This window comes from Monodelphis domestica, chromosome 5, assembly GCF_027887165.1.
Source record: "Monodelphis domestica isolate mMonDom1 chromosome 5, mMonDom1.pri, whole genome shotgun sequence".
Taxonomy (NCBI): Eukaryota; Metazoa; Chordata; class Mammalia; order Didelphimorphia; family Didelphidae; genus Monodelphis; species Monodelphis domestica.
This window is the reverse complement of record NC_077231.1, coordinates 103,770,949-103,798,547: the sequence shown is the minus strand read 5'-3', so window position 1 is coordinate 103,798,547 and position 27,599 is coordinate 103,770,949. Positions and strand designations below refer to the sequence as shown.

At 41.9% G+C, this 27,599-nt stretch overlaps 1 long non-coding RNA gene across 1 annotated transcript; it reads right to left on the bottom strand.

Moving 5' to 3' along the window:
- Positions 1-1,445: 1,445 nt before the first annotated feature.
- On the bottom strand, positions 1,446-25,981 carry LOC107650054 (uncharacterized). The gene is made up of 3 exons (XR_001624713.2): positions 24,317-25,981; positions 23,873-24,058; positions 1,446-3,115 (listed from the first exon to the last, which is right to left on the bottom strand). It is a non-coding gene; the product is annotated as an uncharacterized LOC107650054 (long non-coding RNA).
- Between the last annotated feature and the right edge of the window lie 1,618 nt (positions 25,982-27,599).

Sequence of the window (27,599 nt, the reverse complement as noted above, 5' to 3'; positions counted from 1 at the left end):
GGCTGTTTTCATTTTTGTCATATTTTCAGCACCTAGCATAGTATCTGGCACATAGTAGGAGCTTAACAGAAGCATGTTTGATCTGCTTAAAAGATCAAGATATTTGGAAGATGGTAACTTTCTGGTAGAAAATTAAAATTGTAGAATTTAAATCTGGAAAAGTAACTGAGAGATCATTTAGTCCTATTCCCTCATGTATAAAAGGAGACACCCCCCACCCCCACCCCCGAGAGATTAAATTACTTGCTTCAAAACATACAAGTAGGTCAGTGGGTTGTTTTGTTTTGTTTTTTCTTTGCATCTCTCAGCAATTACTAAATTAATAGGAAGTCAACACAAATGCAGTCTTCCTTTCCTTTGACACATAATCTTTCTATAGGTACAAGGATTCTGAGTTGTACAGTGTGATATATTGGTGACCAAGTATGGTTGTGAAGGTGGGGCTAGGAAGGACGTAGAGTTGGGGAGATTCTCTCTGAAGAAAGAGCAGACGAGTTCAGAAGGAAGAAAACTGACAACCAGCCCATCTTTGATTTCGGTATTGATTCCTTACAGATATAGCCTCTTTTTACCTTCTCTATTACTCCTAATCAGAAGCCATATCAGTTTTGACAGTTGGATCAATTCTAGAATTTTCTTTGTGGAATAATTACTAAAGAACAGGTTTGCTGTTACCTAAATGCCTTAGTAAATTTGTTTAACTTTTGGGGCCTCCATTTCCTTATCTGTCAACTGAAGGAATTGGATTAGATATTGTCTGAGTCTAAATTTTGTTACTATTTAAATGATAGCCAAGACTAGACTGAAAATTATCCATATGTCCATTTCCTTTTGTATCATACCTCAAGGAGACGATTCTCAGTGGATCTAAAGATTTCAGCTCTCCATTCTGTTTAGATCAGCCTTCTAGTTACCACTGGCTCTTTACTCATGTGAGGTAACTAGCCCTGTTCTATTTTGTACCATGGAACATTCATGCTACTATTTAGCTTTCTACTTTGGACTAAATCATTGGAGTAAATGGTGCTTTTTTTAACTTTGAAAAATTAGCTCATTTCAGTTGTAAGTATTGTTTTGTCAGTGTGTGTGACGGTGTGTGTACACAATACATTTTGTCTAAACTGAAAAAACATTTATTAAGTGCCTACTGTACAATGTAAAGCATTGTTATATGAAAAAGAAAAATGACATCTTTGCTTAGGAGTTTACAGTCTAATAGAGAGTGTACGAAATGTACACATATAAAGACACGTTCTTTGAAAAAGTATGTATTTAGCAGCTATGTGAACCCATATATGGCCCGATGTACCAAAGTGAGAGGACTTTCAAAACGTTTGGTCAGAGTTCTATTGTCTCATTCTTTATACTGGTAAAGTATCAAGTAAACAATAGAAGATACATTCTGTGACTGAAATTTGTATTTTATGAAGTAATTTTAAAGTAAATTTTATTTTTTCAATCATCAAATATTTATTTCTTTCTCCCTACCACAGGGAGAACAACCCTTGTAAAAATAAATGTAGTCAAGCAAAACAAATTCCCATAATGGCTTTGTCCAATAATGTGTTTTCTATTTTGCACATTAATCCCTCAGTGTGTCAGAAGGTAAGTAACATTCGTTATCACTGGTCCTCTGGAATCATTATTGGTCATTGTTCTCAATGATTATTAAAAAACATCTGAGTTATTTTTAAACCCTCACCTTGTCTTAGAATCAATGCTTCGTATTCATTTCAAGGGACAACAGCAGTAAGGGCTAGGCAATGGGAGGTAAGTAACTTGCTCAGGCACACAGCGAAGAAAGGGTCTGAGGTCCCTTTTGAACCCAAGACCTCCCATCTCTAGACTTGGCTTTCTATCCACTGAGCCACCCAGCTGCCCCCAATAGTCACTATTATTATTATCCCAGTTTTTCGATTGAAGAACCTGGAAGCAGCTAGTGATTCAGTGACTTTACCAGGGTCATATAGTTATGAAAAATGTGAAGTCATATATTAATTCAGTCTTCCTTACTCCAGGACCACAATCTGCCCATTGGGCCATCTAATTAGGTAGGAACCTAACAATGGTATTGCTAGTTTACTCTGTGGGGTACAGTTCTAAATTTCTTTCTAGAATGACAGAACTAAGTTCATAGGTTCAGTAGTGCCTCACTGTACCTGTTTTCTCCTATCTCCTCTAGTAGTTGTCATTTTCCTTTTTTGTTATCTTAGCCAATCCAGTAGAACTTCAGGGTTGTTTTAATTTGCATTTCTCTAATTATTAATGAGAAGGTTTTGTTTTTTTTAATTAAAATGCTTATTTTTCCTAGGCAAGGAAGAAATTAAGTACTCTATTCAGGTTTTTCAATAGTTGCAATGTCATTATTGGAGATTTTAATGTACCTGTAGGATTTAAATTTGAATATCCAATACTTCAAGTATTATATTTATAAAGTTTATTATCTGACTTAAATAGAACCATGTGACTAAGTTTTCTACCTGCTCAAAAAATCCCCTCTCCACCAAAGCTGCCACAGAAAGGAAAAAGAGCCAAAAGAGGGAAATCCACCAAATTTATCTCCTGTCTACACCAACCCATAACGACAGGAAAAGATTAGGTTCCTGGGAATCATAATTTTGCTGGGGAGAGTAGTTTTTAGGGTAACAGATTCAAATTACATATGTCTAAAATAAGTAAAGTGTATATCGGTGAATTAATCCCTTCCTTTAATCCAGTTCCTTATTGATCCTTATTTATTGGTCACAGAAATTGTTCTCAAACCAGGCCATGTAATTTATAATAAAAAGCTATTCTTGGAGTTAGGAGATCTAGCTTTGACACAGGTTGAGCTTACTACATTCAAAGTACTATGTTAGGTACTGGAAATGCAAAGACAATGATAAATGGTTGCCCCCCCCCCCCCAGCAACCCCCCCCCAAAAAAAGATTCATCATATACATTTCCTAGGAGCTTACTATGTATGACACATGTGACACACACAAATTCCTAGAAATTCAAAGAAAGGTAAAAATAAGGTTGATGGCCTCAAGGAACTTAACCTTCTTTTGTTGGTTGATTGTTGTTTTTTTCGAACAGAGATCTGCCTTCTCTCTCTTTCATCTTTCTCCACCAACTATTAATGGGAAAAGGAGGAAAAATAAAATCCCTGTTATGTATGGTTAAGCAAAACAAATAGCCACATTGACCGTGTCCAAAAGAAATTATGCCTCTGTCTCTACTTGAGCTCATTACCTTTCTATCAGGAATTGAATAGCCTAGCTCCTCATGAATCTTCTGGAATTTTTATTGCATTTATTAGAGTTCCTAAGACTTTCAAAATTGTCTTTAAAATATTGTTGTTATTCTATAAATTGTTCTGGCTCTATTCATTTTATTCCATATCAGTTCAGTTTTCTCAGATTTCTCTGAAACTATTCCCTCATTATTCCTTCAAAGACATATACTTCTCCCATGATTCCCACTTGATGGGTACCACCTTTAATGTTTATTTCTTTGTTGCCTCATAAGTACAGATAATTTTCCTCTATCTTTTATTTCTTTGGTGTTTAAACCTATCAGCAGCAGCATTGTGTCAACTTTGAGGCATTTTTCAAAATTGTTTTCCTGAATGACTGTTCCCATTTTTCTACATCTTCCCCATAAGCTCCCTCACCTTACATTTTCTATTTTTTTGTTAATTTTGTCAGTCTGAGGAGTGTGAGGTGGAACTTATAATTATTTAAAACATTTTTCATGTATGTTATTAATAGTTTTGGTTTCTTCTACTGAAAATTGCCTTTGAGAATTTATCAGAGAAAGCACCTGCTCAGGATTTCTTCTTTCCTGTTTCTCTTCTTTTTTTAAAAAGTTTTTAATTGGGACTTCCGGTTAAGATGGCGGCTTAGAGAAAGCTAAAGCTCAGATCTCCGGAAAACCCTTCCCGATCTCAAAATATAAGCTCCTAAGGCGCCGAAATTCAAAACGATCAACAGCACAGACCCTGGGAACCCTCCTCCTGGACCTGGACCCGGTTCAAAAGGTACGGCTCCCCTCAAAAGCCAGAACCCGAGATCACTCGGACCTCAGGGGTAGGAGCGCAGAGTCCAAGGCTCCCGGAAGCCGCAGCCCCGCCGGGCTCAGAGAGCAGAACCCTCAGGGCCTTCTACCCGAGTCCCAGTGAAAGTTACTGCCTGGGGCTTCCGCTGCAGAGAGCTGGTCGAAACAACAGCAACCCTCAGGGCGGGCAAGACAGCCTCACGGGCTGGATCCTGCTATCCAAGTCTCAGTGAAAGTCCTTGCCCTAGAGCTTGGGAAAGCTACAGCCCATCCCCCCCGCAGGCCAACGAAACAGCCTCAGGGCCAGCGATTCTGAAGGCAACTTCCAGAAAGCAACGTGGTCCGACCCTTCCATTCCAGTTCCAGTGAGGCATATTCAGTTTAACCCAGGGAAAGCTCTTAGAACCAACATCTGCCCAGGACTAAAGCCTCGGATCACCAGAGATAAGAAAAGCTAATCCTCCACATTCAGAGATGACAAACTCCACAGAAGCACAGAAGCCCCAAAATACCAAGAAAAATAAGAAGAAAGGGGCGACTTTGGACACATTCTATGGAGCCAAAATACAAAATACAGAGCAGATAGAAGAAGATATACAAGAAAATTCTCCAAAATCTTCCAAAGGAAATAGAAACTCTCCACAAACCCATGAAGAATTTGAATCAGAAATGACCAAAAAGATGGAAGCCCTCTGGGAGGAAAAGTGGGAAATAATGCAAAAGAAATTCATGCATCTACAAAACCAGTTTGACCAAACTGTAAAAGAAAACCAGGCTTTAAAGCAAGAACTAATAAAGCAAAGCCAAAACACCAAGAAATTAGAAGAGAACATAAAATATCTCACCGACAAGGTGATAGATCTGGAAAATAGAGGGAGAAGAGAAAATTTAAGAATAATTGGACTCCCAGAAAAGCCAGAAATAAACACCAAACTGGACATGGTGATACAAGATATAATCAAAGAAAATTGCCCAGAGATTCTAGAACAAGGGGGCAATACAGCCACTGACAGAGCTCACAGAACACCTTCTACACTAAACCCCCAAAAGACAACTCCCAGGAATGTAATTGCCAAATTCCAAAGCTATCAAACAAAAGAAAAAATCCTACAGGAAGCCAGAAAAAGACAATTTAGATATAAAGGAATGCCAATCAGGGTCACACAAGACCTTGCAAGTTCTACGCTGAATGATCGTAAGGCATGGAACATGATCTTCAGAAAGGCAAGAGAGCTGGGTCTCCAACCAAGAATCAGCTACCCAGCAAAACTGACTATATACTTCCAGGGGAAAGTATGGGCATTCAACAAAATAGAAGACTTCCAACTTTTTGCAAAGAAAAGACCAGAGCTCTGTGGAAAGTTTGATACCGAAAATCAAAGAGCAAGGAATACCTGAAAAGGTAAATATTAAGGAAAGGGGAAAAATGTTATCTTCTTCTTTTACTCAAACTCTCTTCTATAAGGACCACATTTATATCAATCTATGTATGCTAATATGTGGGGAAAATGTAATGTATAAATAGGGGGTAAAGAAAGACCAAATAGAATAATCGTTCTCACACAAAGATTCACATGGGAAGGGGAGGGGAAGAAAACTCCTATAAGAAGGAGAGGAAGAGAGGGGGGGGGTTTACTTAAACCTCAATCTCAGGGAAATCAACTCTGAGAGGGAAAAACATCCAGATCCATTGGGATCTTGAATTCTATCTTACCCAACAAGGGTAAGGAGAAGGGAAAACCAAGGGGGGGAGGGGGAGAGGGAGAACAAAAAGGGAGGGAAAGAGAGGGGGGAGGGGGAGGGAAGAAAAAGGGAGGGACTAAAAAGGGAAACATCAAGGGAGGGGACAAGGGGCACTGATTCAAAGTAAATCACTGGACTAAAAGGTAGAGCCGAAGAAGAAAAGGTTAGAATTAGGGAAGGCAATCAAAATGCCAGGGAGTCCACAAATGACAATCATAACTTTGAATGTGAATGGGATGAACTCACCCATAAAACGTAGACGAATAGCAGAATGGATTAGAATCCAAAGCCCTACCATATGTTGTCTTCAAGAAACACACATGAGGCGGGTTGACACCCACAAGGTCAGAATTAAAGGATGGAGTAAGACCTTCTGGGCCTCAACTGATAGAAAGAAGGCAGGAGTGGTAATCATGATATCTGATAAAGCCAATGCAAAAATAGACCTGATCAAAAGGGATAGGGAAGGTAATTATATTTTGTTAAAAGGGACTCTAGACAACGAGGAAATATCATTAATCAACATGTATGCACCAAATAATATAGCACCCAAATTTCTAATGGAGAAACTAGGAGAATTGAAGGAAGAAATAGACAATAAAACCATACTAGTGGGAGACTTAAACCAACCATTATCAAATTTAGATAAATCAAATCAAAAAATAAATAAGAAAGAGGTAAAAGAAGTGAATGAAATCTTAGAAAAATTAGAATTAATAGACATATGGAGAAAAATAAATAGGGATAAAAAGGAATACACCTTCTTCTCAGCACCACATGGCACATTCACAAAAATTGACCATACATTAGGTCACAGAAACATAGCACACAAATGCAAAAAAGCAGAAATAATGAATGCAGCCTTCTCAGATCACAAGGCAATAAAAATAATGATTAGTAATGGTACATGGAAAACCAAATCTAAAACCAATTGGAAATTAAACAATATGATACTCCAAAACCGTTTAGTTAAAGAAGAAATCATAGAAACAATTAATAATTTCATCAAGGAAAATGACAATGGCGAAACATCCTTTCAAACCTTTTGGGATGCAGCCAAAGCGGTAATCAGAGGCAAATTCATATCCCTGAAAGCTTATATTAACAAACAAGGGAGAGCAGAGATCAATCAATTGGAAATGCAATTGAAAAAACTCGAAAGCGATCAAATTAAAAACCCCCAGCAGAAAACCAAATTAGAAATCCTAAAAATTAAGGGAGAAATTAATAAAATCGAAAGTGATAGAACTATTGATTTAATAAATAAGACAAGAAGCTGGTACTTTGAAAAAACAAACAAAATAGACAAAGTACTGGTCAATCTAATTAAAAAAAGGAAGGAAGAAAAGCAAATTCACAGCATTAAAGATGAAAAGGGGGACAGCACCTCCAATGAGGAGGAAATTAAGGCAATCATTAGAAATTACTTTGCCCAATTATATGGCAACAAATACACCAATTTAGGAGAAATGGATGAATATATACAAAAATACAAACTGCCTAGACTAACAGAAGAGGAAATAGAATTCTTAAATAATCCCATATCAGAAATTGAAATCCATCAAGCCATCAAAGAACTTCCTAAGAAAAAATCCCCAGGGCCTGATGGATTCACCTGTGAATTCTATCAAACATTCAGAGAACAGTTAACCCCAATACTATACAAACTATTTGACATAATAAGCAAAGAGGGAGTTCTACCAAACTCCTTTTACGACACAAACATGGTACTGATTCCAAAACCAGGCAGGTTAAAAACAGAGAAAGAAAACTATAGGCCAATCTCCCTAATGAATATAGATGCAAAAATCTTAAATAGGATACTAGCAAAAAGACTCCAGCAAGTGATCAGAAGGATCATTCACCATGATCAAGTAGGATTTATACCAGGGATGCAGGGCTGGTTCAACATTAGGAAAACCATCCACATAATTGACCACATCAACAAGCAAACTAGCAAGAACCACATGATTATCTCAATAGATGCAGAAAAAGCCTTTGATAAAATACAACACCCATTCCTATTAAAAACACTAGAAAGCATAGGAATAGAAGGGTCATTCCTAAAAATAATAAACAGTATATATCTAAAACCAACAGCTAATATCATCTGCAATGGGGATAAACTAGATGCATTCCCAATAAGATCAGGAGTGAAACAAGGATGCCCATTATCACCTCTACTATTTGACATTGTACTAGAAACACTAGCAGTAGCAATTAGAGAAGAAAAATAAATTGAAGGCATCAAAATAGGCAAGGAGGAGACCAAGTTATCACTCTTTGCGGATGACATGATGGTCTACTTAAAGAATCCTAGAGATTCAACCAAAAAGCTAATTGAAATAATCAACAACTTTAGCAAAGTTGCAGGATACAAAATAAACCCACATAAGTCATCAGCTTTTCTATATATCTCCAACACAGCTCAGCAGCAAGAACTAGAAAGAGAAATCCCATTCAAAATCACCTTAGACAAAATAAAATACCTAGGAATCTATCTCCCAAGACAAACACAGGAACTATATGAACACAACTACAAAACACTCGCCACACAACTAAAACTAGACCTGAACAAATGGAAAAACATTAACTGCTCATGGATAGGACTAGCCAATATAATAAAAATGACCATCCTACCCAAACTTATTTATCTATTTAGTGCCATACCCATTGAACTACCAAAATACTTCTTCACTGATTTAGAAAAAACCATAACAAAGTTCATTTGGAAGAACAAAAGATCAAGGATATCCAGGGAAATAATGAAAAAAAACACATATGATGGGGGCCTTGCAGTCCCTGACCTAAAACTATATTACAAAGCAGCGGTCATCAAAACAATTTGGTACTGGCTAAGAAACAGAAAGGAAGATCAGTGGAATAGACTGGGGGAAAGCGACCTCAGCAAGACAGTATACGATAAACCCAAAGATCCCAGCTTTTGGGACAAAAATCCACTATTCGATAAAAACTGCTGGGAAAATTGGAAGACAGTGTGGGAGAGACTAGGAATAGATCAACACCTCACACCCTACCCCAGGATAAATTCAAAATGGGTGAGTGACTTAAACATAAAGAAGGAAACCATAAGTAAATTGGGTAAACATAGAATAGTATACATGTCAGACCTTTGGGAGGGGAAAGGCTTTAAAACCAAGCAAGATATAGAAAGAATCACAAAATGTAAAATAAATAATTTTGACTACATCAAACTAAAAAGCTTTTGTACAAACAAAACCAATATAACTAAAATCAGAAGGGAAACAACAAATTGGGAAAAAATCTTCATAGAAACCTCTGACAAAGGTTTAATTACTCATATTTATAATGAGCTAAATCAATTGTACAAAAAATCAAGCCATTCTCCAATTGATAAATGGGCAAGGGAAATGGATAGGCAGTTCTCAGATAAAGAAATCAAAACTATTAACAAGCACATGAAGAAGTGCTCTACATCTCTTATAATCAGAGAGATGCAAATCAAAACAACTCTGAGGTATCACCTCACACCTAGCAGACTGGCTAACATGACAGCTATGCAAAGTAATGAATGCTGGAGGGGATGTGGCAAAGTGGGGACACTAATTCATTGCTGGTGGAGTTGTGAACTGATCCAACCATTCTGGAGGGCAATTTGGAGCTATGCCCAAAGGGCGACAAAAGAATATCTACCCTTTGACCCAGCCATAGCACTGCTGGGTCTGTACCCCAAAGAGATAATGGACAAAAAGACTTGTACAAAAATATTCATAGCTGCGCTCTTTGTGGTGGCCCAAAACTGGAAAACGAGGGGATGCCCATCAATTGGGGAATGGCTGAACAAACTGTGGTATATGTTGGTGATGGAATACTATTGTGCTCAAAGGAATAATAAAGTGGAGAAGTTCCATGGAGACTGGAACAACCTCCAGGAAGTGATGCAGAGCGAGAGGAGCAGAACCAGGAGAACATTGTACACAGAGACTAATACACTGTGGTATAATCGAACGTAATGGACTTCTCCATTAGGGGCGGTGTAATGTCCCTGAACAACTTGCAGGGATCCAGGAGAAAAAAACACCATTCATAAGCAAAGGATAAACTATGGGAGTGGAAACACCGAGGAAAAGCAACTGCCTGACTACAGCGGTTGAGGGGACATGACAGAGGATAGACTCTAAATGAACACTCTAGTGCAAATACTATCAACAAAGCAATGGGTTCAAATCAAGAAAACATCTAATGCCCAGTGGACTTACGCGTCGGCTATGGGGGGTGGGGGGGAGGAAAAGAAAATGATCTTTAACGAATAATGCTTGGAAATGATCAAATAAAATATATTATTAAAAAAAAAAAGTTTTTAATTGATGCCTTGTTTTTTACATTATTTTACCATCTCTCCTAAATTTCAAAGACAAAAAAGAAAAAGGTGAGAACAAACACAAGTACGCCTGATTAATATATTGAAAAAGTTTGAAAACGTGTGCAACTGGTAGAAAAGGAATAAGGATCTTCCCACTCACCCTCCAAACTATGATGTAATTACCTCAAAATGAATTCTGGGGAATCAGAACCAACAAAAAGATAGGGTGAAATAATTTTTCAGCTCAAGACAACTTAGAAGGTCAGCATGAAAGAATTGCACTAGACTGGAAGTGGCACATAGACCAGGGCACCAAGGCAAGCCCACCTCAAAATCCAGTATGGGCCTCAGGGGCAGTTGAATCATCAGGAGAGGCTTCTGAAGCTCTTGCCCCACGGATGGTAAGGGGGTCAGACAACTAGTCAGCAGGGGATTAATCGGTATCCCTCAGATGGCTCTGGGGCAGGACTCTGTGGCATTGCATATACACAGATCCAGGTCACAATCCTGGGTCACGGTCCTAGAGGAGGAACACCAGTGATGTAGACTGAAATGTCCCACAAATCCTGCCAACTAGCTGTAAACAATTCTTTAAAAAACACCATAGAAATAGTAACTCGATGATTAGTATGGAGCCACCTTTCACATAAGACAAGAGTTGTTCATATTTAGTTATGAGAAAACTCTTTACATCAGTCTTCAGACATAACCTCAGCCCTTGGTTGGGGGTGGGGTGGGGTGACTGAATAACAAGTACTGGTGGTTGTTTCCCAGTGAAGCAGGACTAGATTCAAACAATGCTCAGTTTCCACAATCACTGCCTTCCTCGGAGTCTGCACAGAATCAGGCAAAAGTTACCTACCCCAGGATATTTAACATATTATTAGCCTCCCATTTATAATGCAGTTTGTTCTTTCTGATTGGACGATCAGTGAATCATGGGTAAAGCCATGCAGACCAAAGGGGACCAGAGGTAAAGTGATATCAGTTCCTTAGAAACACAGGGCAACAACCATTCAAACAAACGACCCCTTGGGAATTAAAATAAAAACCATTCCTGAAAACCTCCCAAGACTCTTTCCATTACCTTCCTCTCTCTCTATAAAGCTTACTCCCTCACCGTGGAGATTGCCTGAGTCATTAATTCTTTGGATGAGATCCCAATCTCTTCCCCCCACATCACTAGCACATGCCAGCACTTGTGGCTCTAGTGAAGCAGGGAGATCTGAGCACAGTTCCAGGGCACTAAAGAGTGCTTGTGGTTACTTTCAGACTAGTGCACAGGTTGGGAAGAAGTGAAAAGTTAGTAGATCCCTAGAGCTAGCTCTGTAAGCAGCTACACAAAGAAACACAAGCTCAGAACTTTGGGGGGGAAAAAACCCAAGTTAAAGTTAAATGTCAAGGAAAAGACTGGAAAATGAGCAAACAAAAAGAAGCTAAACATTTAAAGTTATGTTGGTGACAGGGAAGACCAAAAAAACTCAGAAGACAACATAGTCAATACTGTTGCATACAAAGCCTCAAAGATATTTTAAAACAAGGGAAGGAAATTGGGATGATCCATCTAAAACCAAAATCAAGTTGCTAACTTACACTATTTTAATACTTTACTACCTCCAAATCTACTTCCTACAACTAGTTAAATTAAACCACCTTATAGTTAATATATAAAATGGGAAGGAATTGAAGGTAGCTGGAACAGGGCTCAAAGGAAAGTCTCACTGACAGTTGTCCTCTAGGGTCTTGCACACTCTGTTGGAAATCACTCTCGGCATCAACAGGATTCACAGGGACAGGTGGAATCACAAGGAAAGCCACAGGAGAGAGAATAGCTCCCTAGGTCCACCCCAGAAGAACCAGACAGCAACTCCTCCTGGCTACTTAACTCTCTCAGAAGAAGAAACTGCCTGTCACTTCTCCAGAGTTCTAGAATCTTGCATTTCTGCCCTGCAGGATCTCCTGGCTCCTGGTTTATAGCATTGTTCTTGCTCCTGCTAATTTCCCTTTAACAGTATATTAAAAAAATATAGGACCTGTGTGTACAGAGATTTTTTTTGTGGGGGCAAAGAATTGGAAAGTGGAGGGATTCCCAACAATTGGGGAATGGTTGAATAAGTTGTAGCATATGATTGTAATGGAATACTACTGTGTAATAAAATAAGCAGGCAGAGCTCAAAAAAACCTGGAAAAGCTTGTGCAAACAGAGTGGAATAAACAGGACCAGGAAAACACTCTACACAGTGATAAGAATTCTATGCAAAGAAAAAGTGTGAATAACTGACCTTGCCTATACTCAATAATACAATTGATCCAAAACAGTTCCAAACAGCTCATGATTTAAAAAATAAAAAATTCCATCTGTTTCTAAAGAAAGAACTGATGGTGTCTAAATCCAGAACAAAGCAAATCATACCCACTTTCTTAACTTTTTTGACCTCCGCAGAAGTATTAATAAGGAGAAATGTTTTACATGCATATATATGTAATATCTATATGAAATTGCTTACCATCTCAAGGAGGGGTGGGGTAAGGGGAGGAAAGAAATGTTGCAGACTTTTTACATGTAACTAGAAAAAGTTTTTTAAATAATTTTTTTTTAATTTTCAAAAGCATTTTAGTAACAAAAGCTGCTATAGCAGTCCCAAGGAAGGATTCTATCTATCTAATATGTTCATGCATTAGAAGATGGCAATCTTTATACTGTTCAGTCTTAAGCATATTGATGAAGTCAATTTGCAAAAATGTTCAAAATGTGTGTAAACTAGGAGCCACCCACCAAAAACTTTGGCATTAAAAACATGCTTATTATATGCCTGCCAAGTAGAGTAAATCATGAAAGCAGAGAACTAAGTCAGCGTTAGATTTTTTTTAAGGGGAATCAAAGAGACCATCACAAGGCTTTTCAGCCATTACATCTCAAGGGTTCCCTTGAGAATGGCAAAGAATTAAGAATCATAAACTTAAGTATATTTTCATTCTGTGACAGTTACCCTCATACCTAGCAAGTCTTTTACCCGAAAATACTTGTATTGCATTTTTGTGCAGTAATGCCTTGACCTTGTGGAGAAAGGATAGTTAAAGAAAAATCCAGGACTGGGTCAGAGGCCTTTTCTACTAAGAGCTATGGCTGCCACAGCCAAAAGGCCAGGTGGTGTACCAGGAGATCTTGTGGCACCCTAAGAGATGTCATCTATCTTCCTGGCATGTCTCTGCAACTGTGCAGCTAAAAGCAGATCATCTACATACTGAGCTAAAGGAGTACCCTTAAAAATGATTGGATTGAGAGACAGGAGGTCCTGGCTTCAAATCTGGACTCGCATACTTCCTAGTTGTGTGACCCTGGGCAGGTCACTTCACCCCCACCCCATCCCCTTTGTCTAGCCCTTACCACTCTTCTGCCTTGGAACCAATATACCATATCGATTCTAAGCTGGAAGGTGAGGGCTTGAAAAAAAATGATAGCAGCTTAGACCCACTACATACCCATGAGGTAGGTGATTCCAAATCTTATGAAAACCTTCCAGATGGAAGCAAGTATTTTCCCAGAACTTATATGTATAGTAATAGAAACCTACCACTATAAAATATGTAGCTTCAAGAGGCATCAAGGTGATATTTGCAGCATTTGCACCACTGGGTGCCTAAGCATTACATGTGAGTTAATTGCATGTAAATCTTGCACAAAATGATAAACAGGCTTCCCATCTGGACCTGGTTTAAGCCTTTTTTTTTTTACTGTAAGAATTGGTGAATTATATTAAGCTTTGCATGAAATGATTGTTCTTTGTTCAGTGAATCAATCATTAGAGATATTTCAATAGTTTTCTTAGATAAAGCATATGAAGGAATGGAATGTGGGAGTGGGCAGAGGACCACCTTTTGTCCTAATATTAACAGCAATAGCTGACTTAAGCCGGCCTATGTCAGAAAAGGAGGTCTAAAGAGATTCAGGGATGTCTGCTGAAATTTCAAAGGGGTGTTATGTTCTGCTTCTCAGGACAAAGAACTTTGAATAAAGACAGAATCCTTAGGCAATTGTAGAGACAAAGAACCATCTGGAGAACAAGATATTGTCACTGAGTTTATGTAAGTGATCTCTCTCAAATAAATTTGTAGGGAAATCAGATTTTAGGGAAAATGATAGAAGGTAAGGAGAAAGCTTACATTTTGAGGCTTCCCTGACAGCCCAACCATATTTAAAGATCCAGCAGAGATGAATTTAGACTAGGGTTTGCTCACTGAGGCAGATATGAAAGCTCCTGTGTTCAATAAATAATCATAGAAAGTGTCCCCGACCTTAAAAGTTACATGATACTCCTTATTAGGGGAGGGGAACAGACTGGAATAAGTAGAAGTAAAGCATTTAGGATCTAGAAAAGGAAAGTCACTATATTCGAGCCCTTCCTTTCTCTCACACTCACAAATCATGATTCCTCTGGCATCCCTTACAATGCCTAGGATTCACTGAAAAGTATTAGCTCTCCTAAAGCCTCTAATATTCATTTCTATTTCTAAATTCCTGATACTTTCTCTTAAAATTCATTGCTACATCAACTGGCTTTCTATAGGAAAAAAAAACGAATATCGTATAGGTGAAAAGGTGTGGGGGAAGAAGGAGCAAAGGAAGATTTAGGGAGAAGTGGTTCCCCAGAAAAAGTAAGGTGAAGCAATGTGGGGTGGGGTAGAAAAGGAAAAAGAGCTGTGGGATAGGAAGGGAATGAAAAAGCAAGGGAACACTGGTTGGACTATTGAACCTTAGTGTGACTGAAGATGGCAGCCCAGAGATACCAATAATTTAATTTAAGATTTCTATCCCCAAATACTGATTTTAATTATTTCAATGTTTTAAAAGTGAAAGACTCAAACTTTGGCCAAAGGGGGACCCCAGCTGGTGTAGTCATAATTTTGAACCATTTCTTACAAAATCCAAGGGCTTGCCTTTTTTTTTTGGTCAGCCCTGGCTCTGTTGACAGTAGTAGTCCTTGTCCTTATGAGATGAGCAGCCATGTAAGGAGATCCTTGTGGGATAGGGTTCTTACTTTATGTATTTCCCATTTCTATATAACATAAAAATAAGTGTAGTTTCTGCCCTCCCCCCCCCCAAAAAAAAACCTTTTCCCCTTTGAATTACTGCCTCCAGGAATCCCCTTTTTCTAAGGGTTTTAAAAATCTATTTCCCAGGTATCTCCTAAGAGGTCATGTGGTTCTGGTGAACCACCTATCCATAGCTTAGTTTGCACTTTTTTAAAAAATGAGGATTAAAATGGAAATAAGGTTTGAACAATGATACATGTAAAACCCAGTGGAATTGCTCATTGGCTCTGGGAAGGGAAAGGGGAGGGAAAGAACATGAATTATGGAACCATGGAAAAATATTCTAAATTGATTAAATACGTTTATTTTTTTTTAAATGAGGATTAAAAAATCCTGACAGCCATCTCTCTCCTACTAGTATATTCTTAAAACAAAGTCAACATTGTTTTTCCTTTTATCTTTCTGACTGTGGTATTCCCTTGCTGACTTTCCTTTCCAGTCAAAAAAGAAAACTATTCTTGGCGTGCGCGCACACACACACACACACACACACACACACGAGGTCTGTTCACAGGGAACAGACACAAAAAGGTATGAGGAATACTGATCTTACCCAAAGTTGTTCCTGGATAGACTGAGCTTCTTATGAAACAGAACTTAAAACATTTCTACTCTACAGATGAATGACTGAGGGGGGAGGATTAGGAAAAGGCAAAAAAGGGAATTGACTCCTAACTCGTGGTCACCATTTGTTAGGATTAAAATGCTCTGAAGACTATCTCAATTTTATAATCATAATTTATTAAATAGCAAAATGTAGGCCAGAGAAAGAAAGAAGCACAAGCCCTATGTGGCTAATTCGCTTTTCTGCTGCTTCCCCCACAAGCAGGCACTATTCCGGAGCCAGACCACATGCCCTCTCTAGTCCACAGTTCCAAAAGCAGAGAGCAATTTCCTGTTCCTTCTGCCAGTTTATGCTCTTTGTCATGTCCCTTTCCCAAGCCTCACCAAATGGTGTGCTTAGACCTCAGTCTGGACAAGAGACGGGTCTTCCATGGGCTCGGAATAAACATGAGAAGTTTAGAATGACCTCAGCACATGGACAGCATCTCCTGATATGGTAGGCAAAAGGAAGGAAGCCTCTACCCGTGGCCTTGGGGAGATAGACAGGCCAGAGCTTCAAACCTAAGATTTTTTGCTTTAAAATCAAAAGGTGTTTTGGGGGGCCAAAAAGAGTTCAAATGAATAACTTTACAATATTTAGAAAGAAGTTTCTCCTCTCTCTTGCATGTTGTTGGGCATCCTTTCACTTTCCAGTTCTTTGCCACCGCAAAGAGAGCTGCCACAAATATTTCAGGACCTATACTTTCTTCTTTTTTCCTGATAACTTTTCCTGATTTTCCTGGGTCAAAGGCTATACTTGGTTTTATAATTATTTAGGCATAATTAAGATTGTTCTCCAAAATGTTCTCAGTTCCACCAACAGTATTCCAATTGTTCCTCATCCCTTCCAACATTTGACATTTTCTCCTATCACTTTAACTAGTCTAAGAAATGTGAGATGGTATTGCAAAGTTTTTATTTGCACTTTTCTAATCAATGATGATTTAGAGCATTTCTATACGACTATATGCAACTTTGCTTTCTTCCTCCAAAAACTATCTGTTCATATCCTTTGACCATTTTATCAACTGCACAGTGACTCCTATTCTTATAAGTTTGACAAAATCTTTTATATATTTGAGCTAAGAGGCCTTTATCTGAGAAACTGGTACAAGATTTTTTCCTTAATATGTGACTTTTGTAATGGGTAAATTTAGGGGTTGAGACTAAATATAAATTTAGTTGGTCACCAGGGATGTAATTTCTAAATCCCAATAAAAATACTCAAGTCGGTTTGGGAATTTTATGATGGTTTAATTAATATAGAAGGAATTAAGAAGAAGGGGGGAAGGGCATAAGATTTCTCCGGCCTAGCCTGAGCCAAGGGGAGTTCAGAGACCTTGAGGCCATGAGACCTCCTCTGAGATGAGGGGCCTCCCAGGAGGATGGCATTTTCGGAAAAGTAAAGGAAAAAAAAGCAATCAGCCTAAACTCTGAGAGAGCTCAAGGAAGATGCCCCACCTGACCCCAGCTACTGAGCTTCTCCCAGTCACCACACCAAGGACGCTCACTGCCAAACCCAGACAAGAGCTGCAGGCATGCCAAGATGCCAACACGTTGCCACAAGCCACACCACTGCCAAATCCAAGGTCTCCGAGAGAGAGACACCCAGAGCTCAATGCCTCTGCAGCTCAAAGAGAGCCAGAGCTACCTTTCTGTGAAAAGAGCTCAGAGAGAGGAAATGACGCAAAATATATAGACCGTTTTTTACATCACTTCCTGTGTCTCACATGTACCAATGGTAGCTTAAGCTTGATTTAGGACAGCCCAGGGGGTCTAGGCCATCCTTCTCAACACTTAACCCTTAAGTAGGGGTATAGACATTCCTGATTGCTAGACTAAGCAGGGTGGAATAAACTTAAAATTCACACTTTCGAAGCTTGCCGACTTGCCCGTGGTTCCTCTTTTTGGTCTTCCTTGGTTCTCTTTTTTTTTTTCCCTGTGCTTTGGCCACCGATAACCTCAAATACAGAATTCTCCCAAATTCCCTAGCTTCTTGTCTCTGATCAATTAACCTATATTTCCCCAAAAATAATCTCCAGAAAACATTACTTTCCTATGTCCCACCCCATGTTTTAAATTTTTCACAGCACCCCCTTACCTGCATAAGTGGTTTCCAACTGTTGAACAGCCAATTTTCATTTCCTTCATGCTTTGAGAACTATGGGAAATTAGGATCGTTTTGCTGACTTAACCGGAGTTGCACCGGGTCTACAGAGAGAGTTCGCAGTCTCTATTTTGATATTCAGGATATTTGGGTTTTCAGATGGTGATTCCCCAGTGGGCTCATGGGGCCTCTCAAAAGGCAGTTTTCAAACCAGTATGGCCAAAACGCAAATAAGCACAAATACCTATTTAGGAGGACCTGCGGACACTGGAATAGCCCAAATGCTCACTTGTTCTGGGCACCAAAAGTACTACCTGTATTAAAAAAATTAAGACTATCAGTATTGAGAGGGGGAAAGAGGAGAACCCCCCTTCTCAAAGCAGGGTTCAGGGGAGACAGCTGATGTTAAGGGTTGGCTCAGAGAGAGGAGGGGGGGTTGAAGATTTTCCCCCTTCTGCCTTCCCTCCTTAGCTAAAGCTGCTCTCCCCAATTCGCTCTTGTCTCTCTTGTCCCCCCTCCACTACTTGAAACCAAAGGGTCTCCCCTTGATCCGTCCATTCACACTCAGCTTGGGGAACAGATAACTCAACTCAAACAGGTAATACAAAAGGAATAATGGGCAGGGAAGAATGGGAAAAGGAAAGTGGGGAGAAGGGGTCCCTGTCTCTATCTAAACCCTTTTCCTCCCTCCTCAAGTTTGGGGGAACTCAGGCTTTGGCAGCCTGAGGCCCTTGAGAGAAAGTCAGGTTGACTCACCCCTGGGCAACAGGAGCTGAGGTAAAGTCTGCTCAGGTTTCTCTTCAGAAAGTCCCTTCAATTTGGAAGTATTGAGGGGAAGGATTTCCAGTCACCAGCAGGAAAAATGGGTAACCCTCAGGAGAAAGTTTTAATCCACCTCTCCCAACTGAGGGCCTCACTGCTCTCTCCTCCAGCCAGAGTCTTCTCCTCCTCTCCAGATTCCAAAAATCTGGGGTCCTTCCCCCATCGAGGTGATCAATTCACATATTCTTCAGCCTGGCACTTTTCTCTAGTGCCAGCCTCTGTCACAAATCTTCCATTTCCTGTTGTTTGTGTGGGGCCACCCTGGCCCACGCCAGTTGATTACTTTCTACGTTTATTCTAATCTATCTATGTTACTTATCGTTCCCATCTAACCTCCCCCCTCCCAAAATAATAAACCTTATCCTAATCTGTCTATTTGCTAATCTAAGTTCCTATCTTATGCTAAGACTGAGTTGTGGGAAGAGGGTTAGGATTATGTACCAACAAAATTTTATAATATAACAATTTCTTAATACAAAGGTCATTCCTATTGCAATCAATATAAAATTTAACTTAAGTAACATTGAACTATCCTATGCATTATGTAATATTAATTCCAATGTAACAATTTATAACATTTATAGATATATATATACACATATATATTAAGTTGTTTCTAATGAAATCTGATTTATTCCGTCCCTATATTACCTCTCTAGTTAGAGCATTCCCTTTTCCATCCTAAACTACTGTGTCCCTGTTAATGGTTAATATGTTAACTCTTTCCTTTTTATCTATATTCGTTGATCAGATCGTTAGTATGCTACATATGTATATGTCTGAGTTATCTACACATTTACATATTTTACATGTTATTTATATACACATATATACATCCTCTGATATAGAGATTTATTTACAGATATACAATTTATGGGCTGTCCTTCCTTATTTATGGCACAGCCCCTAATGTCAGTGTGAAATTTGTTCGTGTTCTAGATATGTTGTGGTGGATGCATATTTATTCCAATGTATATGTGGATGTACTTCCCTATATGTGAAGTTAATGTGATCGACGATTAATCTTACATAATCCATTTTCCTAAAGTTCATTCCCCGTAATGTCTTTGATTCAAAGTTCTTTCCAGTTGTCCATGTATCTTCCATCCTTTGGTATTGCTTGAAGTTTATCACTGGTCCAGGGTGCCTTCTCCTTTACAGGATATATCTTGCCTGTCATCTCACCTTGAAAGATGATCTCAGATATCAGGAACTACAGGATCATGCATGTGTGTAAGATTAACTTGTGAATGCATGTAAGAGTGAATATTTTTTTTAAAACCCTCACCTTCCATCTTGGAATCAATACTGTGTATTGGCTCCAAGGCAGAAGAGTGGTAAGGGCTAGGCAATGGGGGTCAAGTGACTTGCCCAGGGTCACACAGCTAGGAAGTGACTGAGGTCAGATTTGAACCTAGGACTTCCCGTCTCTAGGCCTGTTTCTCAATCCACTGAGCTACCCAGCTGCCCCCTAAGAGTGAATATTTTGATGCACGTGAGTGAAACTTTATACAGGATGTTTGTGCCATCTTCATGTGTGCAAGTGAGATTTTTTTTGTAATGAATGTAAATGTGTTGTTGTAAGGCAATTATTATATCCCTTTGTGGTTGATTGTAGAGATTAGTGATATTTTAGTCTAGGCTTGAGATGGATACTTGTATATAGGCTTACTAATTCTAAGGGATTCTAAATCCACCCAAATAAACTCCCAGGTTCCGCAAGGAACCGCTTCTCCTGTGTTTCACAGGCTACACTAATCCTCCCTACTAACCCACATTTATACTATCTGTCTTGGGCATTATTCTGTTTTGGTTTCATGTGATAATTTTTGTTTGGGTATGGTGCTCCACTAGCATCTTGGATGTTTCTCATCTACATTTACTGGGGTTTGTGGACTTGTCTGTTGTTGTTTTTTTCCAGCCAGGGATTGTCATTATAGGCTTTGGGGTTTTCCTGATTTGATTAAAGTTTCTTCACAGATCATGTGTCAGATCTTACGCCTCGTACCAGTCTGGGTTCTTATAAGGTTTCGTGTTGTTTGCTACCGTATAGAACTCAAACCAGTCCTGGTACCAAGTATTCTCCTAGATGGTATTTGTTGTGTTATGGGATGCTCGAGATTGAAGAAAACAGATGTGATAATAGCAGTACATTTCCTATCTCTTCTTCAGTTTGTTCTCTATCACATCACATCCAATTCAGTGTCACTGTCCCCTAAGTCGTATTTCTGACAAAATTCTTCGTAACTACTGACTCCTGCAATATACAGCATTTCCTCTACTGATAAAGAGTTTCCTGTGTTTTCAGTTGCTTCTGTAGCGTACCAGGCGGAAGTAGGATTGATGTATTGATATTGTATCCTGTATATTCATTTACCAGACACATGGTCAGATCACTTGATGTTCATTGTATGGAAAGGGGCAGTCCAAAGGACTAGCAAAGGATGGGCAAATTCCTGGGCTGGGCCTTGACAGCCACACTGCCCTGGCTCGGACTACATTCCTTTACAAAGGGCAGGTTCTATTAATCTCCTCCTATTTGATTCCGTCATTATCAATTCAACCAATGTCAAAACCTATATCATGTCACGTATTCATTAATCACCTCCCACTTCACCTTCCTAAAACCTCCAATAAAAGTTGGGGAACATGTGCGAGCCTCCTCTTGCCCTTACACCTCTTGCCTTGCCTCCCTTGCCCTTGGTCTTGCCTCTAATGTTCCTCATGCTGACTGATTTGCACAGCGCAGCTGCCCTGCACATCTCCCCTTAATCTCTTGGCCATCTGGCCCATGGGGGACGTCCCGGAGTTCTCAGCTCCACGCATGTTCTCTTGCTTCTCATACTTGTAATTTCTCCACTTACTTTCCTTTTCTAGAGAGGTAATTATGGAGCTCGCGACTCCCCACGTGCTTTGACTTGGGGTCTCTGAGTCTTTATTCCTGCCTCTGTTCCCCTGACTGCCTTATCTATCTTACATCCATATTCCTCTAACCTCCAATCTCCTTCTCAGGTCACCACCCACAGGTTCGCTCTATAGGAGCTGCTGGCGGTTCCTATAGCTCCATCAGAATCAGAATCAGGAAAAAATTGTTTGTTCTGAATTCAGGGGTTCACTATCACCTTAACAAGAAACCTCTATCCCTGATTCTGTCTCTAACAAAGACCTGCCATTAGCCTAACCCCGAACTCTCCCCAGTTACATCCCGGCCCCATTCCTTCACCCTAATTGCAGACAGAAAGCGATCAGGAACCTCACCGAAGAGCTAACATGAACACGAACCCTAGACCCAAGTGAAGCCCATCCCCACCCCTGACTCTTCCCGCAGCCTGTAGGACTCACTCAAGTTAATATCCAGCAACTCCATGTATTCATTTTATAAAGTTTACTCATAATCCCTTGAAGTAGAAGGAATAAAAAAGAAACAGAAGTATAAAAACCTAATTATTTAACAAAATTAGGACCCCGTGACCAAGCTCTCCTTCCTGTTTAAAGAAGCCACAAAGCGGGGACAGGAAGCGGATAGCGCCAGGCGGGGCTGCACCAAATGTACATCCTCCCAAGTCAGCACCTAACGTGGGTAACAGGTTCCAATGACACCAGCCCGAAGCCCGGTGATGGCCCAGTCTGCATCCTGGGGCCTCGGACTATCAGATGGGGTGCCACCACAGTGAGGGTGGACCCCAGAGCACCGGCCACCGCTCCCAGGCGCTTCTCCTGGGACTCCCCCAGCCAGACTATCACTGTCAAAAGTGGTTTTCAGCGGGAGACCTCCGGCCCCAGATATGCCCCAAACAGGTTGTGAGCCCAAACAATGGCCCTCCCTCCCTTCCCCCTCCCCAGCTCTCTTCCTGAAGAGCCTAAAACCACGGAACACTGACCCCAACCCCAAGCCTTGTAAAACGACCAGAATCCCATCCTTACTCCTACATTTAATCCCTCCCCATTGCAATCCTACATGAACAGGGAGCCCAGGGAGCAGCCCTTTCACAGGGTCACAGGGACCCCTCCCCCCTCTTCCCGTTCTCTTCTCCGAGGAGGCCCAGTCATGCTGGGAAACTGCAGGGAAGGCCCCAGACCAGGCCAAGGTCATACAACCAGCACGTGTGCGAGGGGGGGATTCACACCTGGCTAAGTGGCTAAGCCCAGGGTCACACAGCCACGTGTGGGAATTCCTCCTTTCTTGTTGCCTGTCCTTTCCAGGATCCTGCTAACCTTTCCCAAGAGGCTGGAAGCTCCTGGAAGGAAGGGATGGTCTCATTGGCTTTTTACCATAAACAGGACAGGACACAGGAACATTTCAACATACAAAGTCCAGAAAAGGGGTGGAAGTACCAGGGTCCAGCTTGACTCCGCCTCGGGGTGACCGTGGGGACCCCAGGGACCAGCATGGCACCTCGTCCACAAAGCTGGCTGACCCGCAGGGGCCTTCAACACCTTTCGGTTCTGCTTGCTGGGCATTTGAGGGGGCAAAACACTGGATCTGCAGTCAGGGAGACGGAGGTTCAAATCCGCCTGGTGGAACCCTGAATGGTTAACTCCTGAAGAAAACTAGTTTTCTTCTCTGTAAAAGAGAGATCACCCACACACCCACTCAAAGGCTGATTGGGAGAATCCAATGAGAAAGTACACTGGGCAGCTGGTGACCCCGAGCCTGGAGTAGGGGTGGACCTGGCTTCAAACCTGGCCTCACATACTTCCTCACTGGGTGACCCTGGGCAAGTCACTTAACCCCCACTGCCTAGCCCTGAACGCTCTTCTGTCTTCAGACTAGTTACTAAGACAAAGTAACAGTTTAAAAAGAAAACAAAATATGGAAAGTATTTTGCAAATCTTACAAACTATCTAAATACTGTTGGTTATTGTTATTCTCCAGTATGTCTACACCAAGTTAACCCCCCCCCCCCCAACTCCATCCCAGAAGGCTCACCAGCTCTCAGGAGCCTTTTGTGGCTGGCACATTCCCCCCCACCCCCCAGGGCAGGAGAGCCAGGCAGAGCCCAGAGAGTCCAGGAGGGCCTGAAGAGACCACAAGGAGACTTGAAGGGCTCAGGAGAGGTTCTGGCCCGGCCCGGCCCAGCCCCTATGTGTGAAGGTGAACAAGGAACAGCTTCTCTCACCTCTCGATTCTCCCAATGAGAGGGCTGGACTCGATGACCCGGAAGGGCCCTCCTGGGTCTGACATTCTATATTCTGCAGCCTGGCGCCAAGAGCAGCTAGAAGAGTCGGGTTCAAATCCTGGTTCTCTCCCTGACACCTTTATTAGCGTGTGTTGTTTAGACATCACGGAGCTCCAACTTCCTCACCTAGACAAGAGAAAGATGAACTCAAGGCCTGCCAGGTTTCTCCCAGCTCTGAATCCCATCTAAGTCACTTCCTCATTTCTACACCTGCCCTAGGAAATACTTGTGTGCCTGTACTCTGCCATAAATGCTGTTTCCCCTAATGGAACACCCGTTCTCTTGGGCAATCGGTCAACCAGCCTAGACCGTCCCTGCCCTCAGAGCACCTACATTCTTTTAATCTAGGACAAACAGAGGCACTTACAGAACAACAACTTTTACCTTCTGACCTAGAATCAGTTCTAAGAAGACAGCAAGCAAGGGCTGGTCAGTTGGGGGACTTGCCACAGCTGGGAAGCGAAGGAAGGCAGCCTGGAGCCCAGGTCTTCCCCGCTTGAGGCCTGGTGCCCCATCCACTGCTGCCTCCAAAACAGGGACCTTCTAGTATCTGCAAAGTAGCTGGGGTCCAAATGAGGTGGGGATGCTCTTCTGGGACTGCTTACTCTTCTCTTGGTACTTTGCACATAAAACGGGCAACATTTAATAAAATGCTTCATGTGTTCATTCTTCAAGTAACTGAACACTCATTTTGAGGATTCAACCATTCAGTAAAGCTATTAGAGGCAGCTGGATGGCTCAGTGGATAAGGAGTCAGGCCTGGAGTCAGGAGATCCGAGCTCGGGTTCAGCCTCAAACTGTCCTGTGTGACCCTGGGCAAGTCACTTGAACCCCATTGCCTAGTCTTTAGGGGTAAAGGTTTAAAAAATAAAAACAAGCCTTCAGAGGATTGGGGCCTGGCATACAAAGACACGGAGTTTCCGTCCTCTTGGGGAACTGTGGATGGATGTAAATCGAAAGTATACAGTAACGTGTGGCAGTCCGCATCCCTTATGCCCCAGAGTTAGCAATCAGTTCACAGGCAGGCGTGAAGTCCCCATCAAGTTTGGATGGTGTATCTACAGGAGAAAGGGAGGCTTACTAATGGGGAGAGGAGAAGGTCGGTAGATTCCCTCGGCGGGGAGGCACAGCCTGGGCCTAAGGTTCGCTTCGTTTTAAAGAGGGTAATTGAGGCAAGAGAGGGATGTCCAGGGTAACGAGATGAAAGACATGTAGGGCCTCTGAGCTCAGATTGGAGGGCAGGAGTCACGTGAGTACAGCGGGGGCGGTAGATTGGGTACCAGTCCTTTACCTGCACCACCTCCACTAAGAAAAGCCAGAGCCATCTCCAAGTCTGCAACTTCTGCGCTGAAGATAAAAGACATCTCCAGGCTGGCCTAGCGGCGGGCGAGCGCACGTAACGTCAGGACAGCTATTACCAACATCCGGGATAGGAAGGAGCTGAAGGCGCCGCCATCAACGCGGGGGCGGGGTCACCAAACGGGACTTCCGCCAGGCATTACCAAGTGCTTGCTTGAAACAGGCTCCGGCACTTCCCTCTCTTTGAATTTAAATTCACCCCTATTTACCCTTGAGGCCCAACGCAAGGGGGTGATACGTGCCCAGGTCCACCAGACTGTCAGAATCACAGACTGACTCTCCAAGCCTCATAAGGCAGTTCAACCCCGCCCCCTGTTGTTACAGATGGGAAAACTGAGGCCCAGGGAGAGGGAAGGTCTCGCCCCAAAGACGACACATAGTGGCTGTGTCTGATGGAGCCGAACATCCTCCCCTCTGCTCCCTCCGGTAGACAGATCATCCCCTTCCACTAACTCTTACCAGTCTTGGCGTGTCCTGCTTCCCCCAAGTACCCCCTCAGGGGCTCGGATGCTTTCTTTACTGCTGGGCTGGGGGAGCGGAGCGGGGATCAGAGCAGTAGTTTCTTTTCATTTTGTTTTAACCCTTACCTGCATAGAATCCGTACCATGCATTGATTCCAAGGCAGAAGAGGCATAAGGGCTGGGCAATGGGAGTTAAGTGACTGGCCTAGGGTCCCACAGCTATAAAGTATGTGAGGCCAGATTTGGAGCCCTCCAGCCCAAGCTCTCAGTCCACCGAGCCAGCCGGCTGTCCCTAAGACACACACAGCGGGAGGGATTTCCAGGGAACCTCAGATCTGCCCTAAACAATAGCCTTAAAGGTCTTTAGGGCTCCTGCCCTTATGCTAGGTCTACACATTAAAGCCATCCAGTCCAGTCCCTTCCTTTTGTGGCCCGAAAACTGATAACTGCGGAGGTGAATTGACTTGTTTAAGGTCACATAGGAGCCACTTCCTAATTAGTGTGCCCCCCATTCCTGGGAGTCTAGATGGGCTACAAGGAGAGTCAGGGGCCAGGTAAGCACTGGAGCCAGCTCCTCAGGCCTCGAAACCAGGGTTCTCTCCCCTGTAGGAGCCCTTTTTTTTTTCCTCCATCTCCAACAAAACATGCTACCTGGGTCTAATGAATAAGAAAGCTCACCTTCATGGTCTGGTGTCGATTCCCTTCCTCTGTTTTTGTCGTGGTCATTCAGTTTCAGTTGTGTCTGACTCAGAGTGACCCCCTTTGGGGGGTTCTTGGCAAAGATACTGCAGTGGTTCACCATTTCCTTCTCCAGCATATTTTACAGATGAGGAAACTGAGGCAAATAGAGTTAAGTGACTTACCCAGACTTCCACGGCTAGTTTGTGTGATTTGACCTCAGGAAAATGAGACTTTGTCCCCACCACTGTACTCATTCCTAACCCCATTGCTTTGTTTCCTCCCTAAGCCATCACCCTTCCTTGGCTGTGTTTTCCTTCCTTTCCAATCTCTACCCTTTGCTGAACCCTCTAAACCATATTAGTCTCCCCAACCCTTATTCCCTTGTGGTGACTCACCTCAAACCTTGCTAAACCTCAAGGCTGGATTATTGCTGAATAGAACCACAGGAAGCCCCACCATGCAGCTGCCGGAGTCCTCGGGGTCCTCGGCAAAGCTCAGCTGGCCTTTGTCTTCCCTAATAGAGTCTTCCCAATCCCACTCACCACCAAGGCTGTTCCAAACTGCATTCACTCCTCCTATGACCCGTTGGGCTGAGGACCAACGAGGCCGTTTCCCTAGAGCACCTTCTCACCCCAAACTCCTTGGCATCATCCTTGCCCAGTTCCTTCACTTGTTTCTGAAGGGGTGAGCCTTCTCGCCAAGGCCAGCCCCGTAGCCTGCATCCTGGATCCCCTCTGCTCTTCTCCCATTCCTCCACCAGATTTCCCTTCCATTGTTTCCTTTCTCTAATGGGCAACCTCTCCACAGCGCGGAGCCTGCTACTTGACACATAGTAGGTGCTTAAATACTTGATGAGTTGAATCAAAATTGAGGTACGGACCAGGGGATCGATGGTTGCTTAAGGATTAGCCAAATTAAGATGGCAACTGTAAAAAATTAAGCCAGAGTGATGAGATTTTGGTCCATGACTATGTGAGAAACCTTTTCCTCCTGCAAAGAGGGAGGGCTATGATTTTTTTTTTTAAATTTAGAATCAATACTATATTTGGGTTCCAAGACAGAAGAGTACAGGAAGGGTTAGGCAATGGGGGTTAAATGACTTGCCCAGGGTCACCCAGCTAGGAAGTATCTGAGGCCAGATTTGTCTCTCAATCCACTGAGCCACC